Raw genomic sequence first — 9,947 nt, forward strand, 5'->3', positions numbered from 1 at the left:
ACATCACTAATGATCAGGAAAATGTGAATCAAAACCACAATGAGATATCACCTCATACTTTTTAGGATGGCTAAAAAGGGAACCCTTGTACACTGTTGGTGGGAATGTAAATTGGTGCAGACACTATGGAAAACAATGTGGAGGTTCCTCATATCAAAAATAGAACTACCATAGGATCCAGCAATTCCTCTTCTGAACATACATCCAAAGGAAATGAAATCAGTACCTCAAAGAGATATCTGTACTCCCAGTGTTCACTGTAGCATTATTCCTAATAGCCAAGTTATGGAAACGTAAATGTATGTCAATTGATGAATGGATAAAGAAATTGTGAAGTATATATATATATGTGTGTGTGTGTGTGTGTGTGTGTGTGTGTACACACACACACACACAAACACAGAGTATTATGCAGTCTTAAAAAAAAAGATCCTGCCATTTGCAACATGATGGATGGATCTGAAAGACATTATAAGTGAAATAAGCCAGACACAGAAAGAAAAATACTGTATGATCTCACTTATATGTAGAACGTAAAAAAGTCAAATTCATAAAAGAAGAAAGTAGAACAGTAGTTACCAGGGGTGGGGAGGTAGAGGAAATGTGTAGATGTTGGCTACAGGGTACAAAATTGCAGTTATGTAGGATAAATATACTGTAGATATCTAATTACAGGATGGTGACTATAGTTAACAGTACCATATTGTATACTGGAAATTTGCCTTGGGAGTAGATTTCAGGTGCTCTCACCACACATACACACACAAAAGTGACTATGTGAGGAGATGGATATGTTAATTAGCTTGACTATAGTCATCGTTTCACGATGTATATATATATCAAAACAACATGTTGTACACCTTAAATGCATAAAATTTTTATTAACATCATTATTAAATTTTCTATTACTAATAGCAGTGCATATCTAGTGTGTAAACACTAGCAAAAGCAGTCTTTCTTTAAAGTCAAAGAACCTTTCTTCTGGCAGGAATAAAAAGAAAACCTGGAGTTCAAGCATTCCTACACACAGACATTCACATAAGTGAGTTAGCAGGATGTCTTTTGTTACAAGCTGGTTTTTTATGCCATTTATAAAAAATGAACAAAGTTCTTTCTGATGAATGATAGTATACTTCTAATATCCTAAGGAGAGGTTTGCCTTCAGAAGAAGCAATGATATTTCCGCTCCCAGGAATGGATCTTCCTTCACTCAAAAACAAAAACAACAACAACAAAACTTATTTGTTAAGCTTTAATGGACTTTATCATATATTTTCAAAATTAAATTTTTAATATTGAAAGTAAATTCAAGAAGTCAACTCATAAAATTCTCTGCTGTAGAGTTAAATTTCCTAAAGTACTTAATTAGATAAGACAGATGTCAGTCCAATTCTTTAAAATCTCTAGGGACAGAGATTCTACTACCTCCTTTGAAACATCATTCTAGAGTTTAATCTTATTACTAGTTTATATGAGTGAAAAGTCCCATTACATACAAAAAATAACAAAGTCTCAAAGTGTGATTAATTGAATGACACTGTTGCAAGAAACTGTAATTTTGAGTACTGATTTTATTTCCTGCTCTTTTCTTACTTTTAATGGAATTCATCCTTATGCTTTCACATTTACCATTCATTGATATTTGGACACAATCACACTGCCACACGTTGACCTTTATGAGCCTGGTTCCTTTTCTTTGAATAAGGAAGTATATGGTCAGTAAGCTTTTTTTCTTTTCTTTCTTTTCTTTTTTACAAGTACATTACTGCTTTATGGGTAAGCATTGTTGTCACTTCCTTTGATTAATAGGTCTTACTATACTTTGTTGATATATTGAGATCTGCATTGCTCTTCTTCAGGTTTCTTGTGTTAGTCTAATGGCTTTTCTCTCTCTTTTTTTAATTGGGGTATATTTGTTTTACAATGTTGTGTTATTTTCTACTGTACAGTGACGTGGAGTTCCCTGTGCTATACAGCAGGTTCTTATTAGTTGTCTATTTTATACATATTAGTGTATATATGTCAATCCCAATCTCCAAATTCATCCCACCCACCCTTTCCCCACTTGGTGTCCATACATTTGTTCTCTACATCTGTGTCTCTATTTCTGCCTTGCAAACCAGTTCATCTGTACCATTTTTATAGCTTCCACAAATATGTGTTAATATATGATATTCGTTTTCCTCTTTCTGACTTACTTCACTCTGTATGACAGTCTCCAGGTCCATCCACGTCTCTACAAATGACCCAATTTCATTCTTTTTTATGGCTGAATAATATTCCATTGTATATATGTACCACATCTTCTTTATCCATTCGTCTGTTGATGGACATTTAGGTTGCTTCTATCTAATGGCTTTTTATTTGTTTTTTATGGCTGCATTGGGTGTTTGTTGCTGCACGTGGGCTTTCTCTAGTTGTGGCAAGTGGGGGCTACTCTTCATTGCCGTGTGTGGGCTTCTCATTGTGGTGACTTTTCTTGTTGCAGAGCACAGGCTCTACGTGCGCAAGCTTCAGTAGTTGTGGTGCATGGGCTCAGTAGTTGTGGCTCGTGTGCTCTAGATTGCAGGCTCAGTATTTGTGGTGCACAGGCTTAGTTGCTCCATGGCATGTGGGATCTTCCTGGACCAGGGATTGAACCCATGTCCCCTACACTGGCAGGCAGATTCTTAACAGTTGTGCCACCAGGGAAGTCCCTAATGGCTTTTAAATAGAAATAAGTTAATTGTTTCTAATCAGTGGTGAGCTGTGCATTCAGTTTTTCCAAAGGACAAAATTCTCTTGAAAGTAAATACATTGCTGCCAATCGACAAATAAGGCATAGATAGAAAGGAAAAGAATGGGAATGTAATCTTTTTTTTAAAAAGTCTTCTGTCTCTAGGAGTATACTCTTCTATCTCTAGGTGTATAGTCTTCTATCTCTAGAAGTATAATCTATCTCTAGGTGTAAAGTCTTCTATCTCTAGGAGTATACTCTTCTAACTCTAGGTGTATAGTCTTATATCTCTAGAAGTATAATCTTCTATCTCTAGGTGTAAAGTCTATCTCTAAGAGTATACTCTTCTATCTCTAGGTTTATAGTCTTCTATCTCTAGATGTATAATCTTCTGTCTCTAGGTGTAAAGTCTTCTATCTCTAGGAGTATACTCTTCTATCTCTAGGTGTATAGTCTTCTCTCTCTAGGAGTATAATCTTCTATCGGTTTAAAGTCTTCTATCTCTAGGAGTATCCTCTTCTATCTCTAAGAGTATACTCTTCTATCTCTAGGTGTATAGTCTTCTATCTCTAGAAGTATAATCTATCTCTAGGTGTAAGGTCTTCTATCTCTAGGAGTATACTCTTCTATCTCTAGGTGCATAGTCTTCTATCTCTAGAAGTATAATCTTCTATCTCTACTTGTAAAGTCTTCTATCTCTAAGAGTATACTCTTCTATCTCTAGGTGTATAGTCTTCCATCTCTAGAAGTATAATCTTCTATCTCTAGGTGTAAAGTCTTCTATCTCTAGGAGTATACTCTTCTATCTCTAGGTGTATAGTCTTCTATCTCTAGAAGTATAATTTTCTATCTCTAGGTGTGAAGTCTTCTAAATCTTGTAGTGTACTCTTCTATCACTAGGAGCATAGTCTTCTATCTCTAGAAGTATAATCCTCTATCTCTAGGTGTGAAGTCTTCTATCTATAGGAGTATACTCTTCTATATCTAGGTGTACAGTCTTCTATCTATACAAGTATAATCTTCTATCTCTAGGTGTAAAGTCTTTTTTTTTTTAACATCTTTATTGGGGTATAATTGCTTTACAATGGCGCTTTGTGACCGCCTGGAGGGGTGGGATAGGGAGGGTGGGAGGGAGGGAGACACAAGAGGGAAGAGATATAGGAACATATGTATATGTATAACTGATTCACTTTGTTATACAGCAGAAACTAACACACCATTGTAAAGCAATTATACCCCAATAAAGATGGGAATGTAATCTTTGAGGATCTATTCCATATCAGTTTTAGTACTTCAGGATGTAATTTGCGTAGTGTTCAAAAATATTTATTGAATGAAATAATTGATTATATATGTATATCAGTTTTTCCTGACTCAGGAAGTTAATGAAAGCAAATATAGTGTACTTTTCTATTAAATTTTTTCATAATTTAATTTTTCTTCTTTAGCTCCTGATTAGCAAATGAGTGCTCAGAAGTCTCACCCTGACTCTTAGAAACAAAACCCATGGGCTTGGTTAGCAAACCCATATTCAAACCTGAGCATAGAAGTGGCCAATTAGGATTAATTAGGCTAATTGACAAATATAAATCTTATTATAAATTTCAAATCTTCCACAAATATGTAGTATGATGAATCTTTGTAATTCTTAGATTTAACTAACTAAGAGTAAATCTTAGATTTAAACTAACATCTGGAAAGCCTGGGTATTTGTTTTGTTTTGTTTTTAGCTTTACTGTCTTAGGACAGCAAAACTGTATAGACTAGTGACTGGATTAAAGAATTAAATGTAATAAAACACAAGACATTAAATTGCCCATTTTAATTGATGGTCTCTTACTGTAGTCATTATGCACCCTAATTAGCTTTGTAGTATGATGCTCTCTGAATGGACTGAAAATAGGACCCCCCAGTGGTTTCTGCTCATACCTTGACCCCATCCTTGGAAATTATCACCCATTAGGCCTAGGTTCTTCAACCTGTATACAGGGTTGAAGGAGTAGAGAACCACTCCTGACTCCAACATAACTGAAGATCCACTGGTTAGCTGAGATGTGGAGCAGACCCTAGCTCTGCTTGTTGTCAGTTGGCTGCCACTAGGCTTGTTGCTCAATGACTTGAGACCTCCAATTCATCACAGTTCTGGAGGCTTGACATCCAAAACCAAGGTGTTATCAGGGTCAAGGTCCTTCTAAAACCTTCTTGCCTCTTCCAGTTTCTGGTAGGCCCAGGCATTCCTTGGCTTGAGGATGCCATCACCCCAATCTTTGACTCTGTCATCACTTGGCTGTATTCTCCTTGTGTCTGTCCTTGCATTTTCACATTTTTCTGCCATGGTATTTATTCAGTGAGTGATATGAAATGAAATCTTTCACACGAACCCTATTTACCAGGGCCTGAAAACATTTTATTGTTAATCAGGAAGAGTTCATTGAAATTCTCTACCATACTTGTGTTAGAGCTGGTCGTGTTAATCATCCATCTTAGAACATTAACTATAATTTCAAATATTAAATTAGAATGGCTACACAAATGGATGCAGAGACCACACAAACAAGCTGTATTGAGCTAGAGATTAAATGATACATTAATAGATTTCACGTGATCTTAAAATATGAAGAGGAGTGTTAATACCTCTGAGACCTTACAGAGGGCACAACCATTTGAAATTACTATGAAGGCTTCACTTGATTATATTACTCTTCATTTTTCCTTTTTCCTAAACACAGATAGAAATGGCAGGACCTCAGGGAAAGCAAAATCCTGAACTGAAATATTTTTGAAAAGGACACTCAGCAACAAGTCTAGAAAGCTGTTTTCTTTTCTTCATTCTATTTTGTGTGCTCTGCTTAAGAAAGCCTTAACACCAGAGTTTTAATCAGGAGGGGAAGTCAGCTGGGAGAAAAACTGGCTCAACCAAGGGTTCACTTAATTAATTCCTAATTATTCCATAGCTGAAAATTTGATTCTCAGATTATCAACGCCTAAACTTTCCTCTTCATTTGTATTTTAGAACTTTGGTCATCTTGCCATTCCCCCATTATCAGTGGGCTAAAGTGAGATAAAAGAAAGGGTAAGTAACCGATTTTCATATGCTAAAGAATCTGGTTGGTGGATAGGAAATTGAAATGGGACTTAACAATTTTTTATGAATTTCATGTATTTCTGAGAATTCCTGACCACCATGAAGTTAGCTAATAGTTCATTGTTTCAGTGCCAGTTATTTATCATGGTATAAATTAGTGATAGGTGTTGCATTAAAAGAAAAATAAGCAGAAGGAGGGAACATGAATGGCCAGAAAATCTACAGACTAAATTAAGGGAGCCAAATATGGGAAAACCCAGAAACTTTCAGGACTGTGGAGTATTTAGATACTCCCTTTACAGGAAGTTTGCTGAATCCTGGAGTAACCATCTGAGATTTCTTCCAATTCTGATAATCTATACAACTATGAAATTATTACGTTAATAATGAAATGATTAACTTATAATTGCATCCTATTTATAAACTTGCAGCATCTAATTTATGCAGTGGCTTTTCTTTATAGACAATCTGGCATCTAATATTACTAGTGGAAGAAGGGTTTGTTCTTCATGTTTCATGACTACAGTTAAAGGCAGCATCTATAGAGGATTTTTGTTGTTGTTTTTTCTTTTTATATCATCATTAAAAATGTTTCAAGTGAGGTGAATGAACCTTTGGAAATAGCAGTTGAAGACTCCTATAATTGAAACCAGAAGAAGAACTGTTTGAGGATACCGATTTCTTACTTCAATGGCATCACTTGGAATACAGAAGTAAAATACTAGCAACAACATACCACAGTGTCAGCATATGTACAAAACACATCTTGTATCATGAATCACAAAATACAGGCTATAGTCAATACACTTATCCTGTATCCATTAGCAGTAACTTCCCATCCCCCCACAACACACTCCTATCTCTAGGCAACTACTAATCTACCTTCTATCTCTATAGATTTGCATGTTCTAGAATGGAAGCATCCATATGTAACATGGATTTGTTCTTTGTTCTTTTTTATTGTCAAATATTCCATGGTATGGATAGAAAATATTTTATTTACCATTCATCAGTTGATGTAAATTTGAGTTGTTTACATTTTTTGGTTATTAGGAATGACATTACTATGAATGCTCATGTATGAGTTTTTGTGTGGACATATGTTTTCACTTCTCGGGCATTATATCTAGGAGTGGAACTTCTGAGTCATATAGTATCTCTATCTTTAAGTTTTTGAGGAACTGTCAGACTGTTTTCCATAGTAGCTGCACCATTTTACATTCCTACCAGCAATGTATGAGGGTTCCTACTTCTCCACATCCTTTCCAACATTATCATTTTCTGTCTTTTTGATTATAGTCAGTGTGAAGTTGTATCTCTGTGGTTTTGATATGAATTTCCCTAATGGCTACCTTTTCATGTGCTTATTGGACATTTGCATATTTTCTTTGGAAAATTTCTATTCAGATCTTCAGCCCATTTTTTGATTGGGTTATTAGATTTTTTAATTATCGAGTTGTAATTATATTTATATATTCTTTCTATATTCTGGATAGTCTCTTATCAGATATATGATTTATAAACAGTTTGTCCATTCTAAGTGTCTTTTATCTTTTTCGATTGCATCATTTGAAGCACAAAAGTTGTTGCACTGTTGATTTGATGATGTTCAATTTATCCATTTTCTCTTATGCTGCTTGTGCTGTTGATATCTCATCTAAGAAACCATTGCCTAACCAAAGGTCATGAAGATTTACTATGTTTTCTTCTAAGAGTTTTATAGTTTTAGCTCTTACATTTAGGTTTATGATCTACTTTGACTTAATTTTTATATATGGTGTAAAGGAGTTTACCTTCATTGTTTTGTATGTGGATATCCAGTTGTCAAAACACCATTTGTTGAAGAGAATGTTCATTCCCCATTGAATCATCTTGGCACCCTTTGTCAGAAATCAATTGGCCATGAATGTAATGGTTTATTTCTGGACTCTCAATTCTACTCCACTGATTTATATTTCTATTCTTATATCAGTACTGTACACATCTTGATTACTGTAGCTTTGGGGTAAGTTTTACAGTTTGAAGTTGAGAGTCCTCCAACTTTGTTTTTATTGCCTATTTGTCCTGGCTAGAACCTCCAGTACAATAATGAATAGAAGTGGTAAGACCAAACATTCTTGTCTCATTCCTGATGTTATGAGGACAGCATTCAGTCTTTCACTATTAAATATGATGTTAACTGTGAGTTTTTCATAGATGGCCTTTATCAGGTTGAGGAAGTTTCCTTGTATGCCTAGTTTATTAAGCATTTTTATCATGAAAGGGTGTTGGATTTTGTCAAATGCTTTTTCTACATCTAATGAAATGATCATATGGGTTTTGTCCTTTATTCTATTACAATAGTGTATTACATTGATTTTTGGATGTTTTATTAATCTTGTATTCATGGGATAACTCCCACTTGGCTATGCTCTACAATCCTTTAAAAAAGTTGCTGGATTGTTTACTAGTATTTTGTTGAAGACTTCTGTTATCTATACACATAAGGGATATTGTTCTGCAGTTTTCATGTGATGTCTTTTATTTTGGTATCAGGATGATACAGGTCTCACAGAATGACTTCGGAAGAATTCCCTCCTCTTCTATTTTTTTTTGAAATGTTTGTGAGGTATTGGTATTAATCCTTCTTTAAATCTCTGGTAGAATTCAGTGATGAAGCAATCTAGGCCTGGGCTTTTCTTTTTGGGTAGTTTTGGATTAGTAATTTAATTTCTTTACTTCTTATAGACCTATTTGGCTTGGCTATTTCTTCTTAAGTCAGTTTTGGTAGGTTGTATCATTCTAAGAATTTGGCAATTTCCTCTAAGTTATCGGCTTTGTTGGCACACAATTGTTCATAGTCTTTTACAGTCTTTTTTATTTCTGTAAGATCAGTAGTGATATCCTCTTTCATTCTTTTACTATTTTGAGCCTTCATTATTTTGTTACTGGTGAGGCTAGTTAAGAGTTAAAAATGTTGATCTTTCCAAAGAACCAACTTGTGATTTTGTTAATTTTCCCTATTAACTTTATATTCTCTATTTCACTAATTTATGCCCTAATCTTCTTTATTTCTTTTCTTCTGCCTGCTTTGGGTTCAGTTTTGTCTTCTTTTTCTAGATTAAGGCAGAAGTTTAGGTTATTGTTTTGAGATGTTCCTTCTTTTTAAATATAGATATTTACAGCTATAAACTGCTCTCCAATGACAATTTTACCTTCATCCCATGTTTCTGTTGTGCTTCCATTTTCATTCATCTCAAAGTATTTTCTAATCTCCCTTGTAAGTTTTGACCCACATTTAAAGTGTATAATTTCCTTCTGAAGTCCCCAAGTTTTTCTCCTTTATTACTGATTTCTAATATACTGTGGTCAAGAACATTCTTCGTATGATTTCAATCTTTTTAAACTTATTGAAGCTTGTTTTATGGCCCAGCATATGATCTATGAAGGATGTTCCATGCACACTTGAGCAAATTGTGTATTTCCGTTCTATTCCCTTGTTGATCTTCTGCCTAATTGTTCTATCCATTATTAAGTGGGGCCTTGAAGTCTCACACTATCATTGTTGAATTGTCTATCCCTTTAATTCTGTCAAGTTTTTGTTTCATCTATTTTGATAGGTTCTTAGGTGCGTGTATGTTTTAAATTGTTATATCTTCCTGACAGATTGAATCTTCAATCATTGTGAAATGTCCCTTTTTATCTTTAGTAACATTTATTTGTTTTAAGGTGAATTTCATCTGATATTAGTGTAGTTACTCCAACAATTTTATGGTTGGTGCTTGCATGGTATATATATATATATTTTTTTTTCCTATCCTTTTACTTTCAACTTATTTGTATCTTTGACTACGGAGTGCTTTTCCCCTAGACAGCATATCTGTTGAATCAAGTTGGATCTTGATTTTTTAAATTCAATCTGTAATCTCTGCCTTTTGATTTAATTAATTCATATTTAATGTTGTTATTGATATGGCTGGGTATACGTCTTCCATTTTAACTTTCTTCTATATGCCTCATGTCTTTTTTTCTGTTCCTCAGTTATCTTCTTTTGTATTAAGTGGATATGTTTCAGTGTAATATTTTGATCCCTTTAATATTTTAAGTGTATTTTTAAGAGTTATTTTCCTGGTGGTAGTTCTAGGGCTTACAATACACATTCTAACT

This window comes from Lipotes vexillifer, unplaced genomic scaffold, assembly GCF_000442215.2.
Source record: "Lipotes vexillifer unplaced genomic scaffold, Lipotes_vexillifer_v1.1 scaffold880, whole genome shotgun sequence".
NCBI classification, from domain to species: domain Eukaryota; kingdom Metazoa; phylum Chordata; class Mammalia; order Artiodactyla; family Lipotidae; genus Lipotes; species Lipotes vexillifer.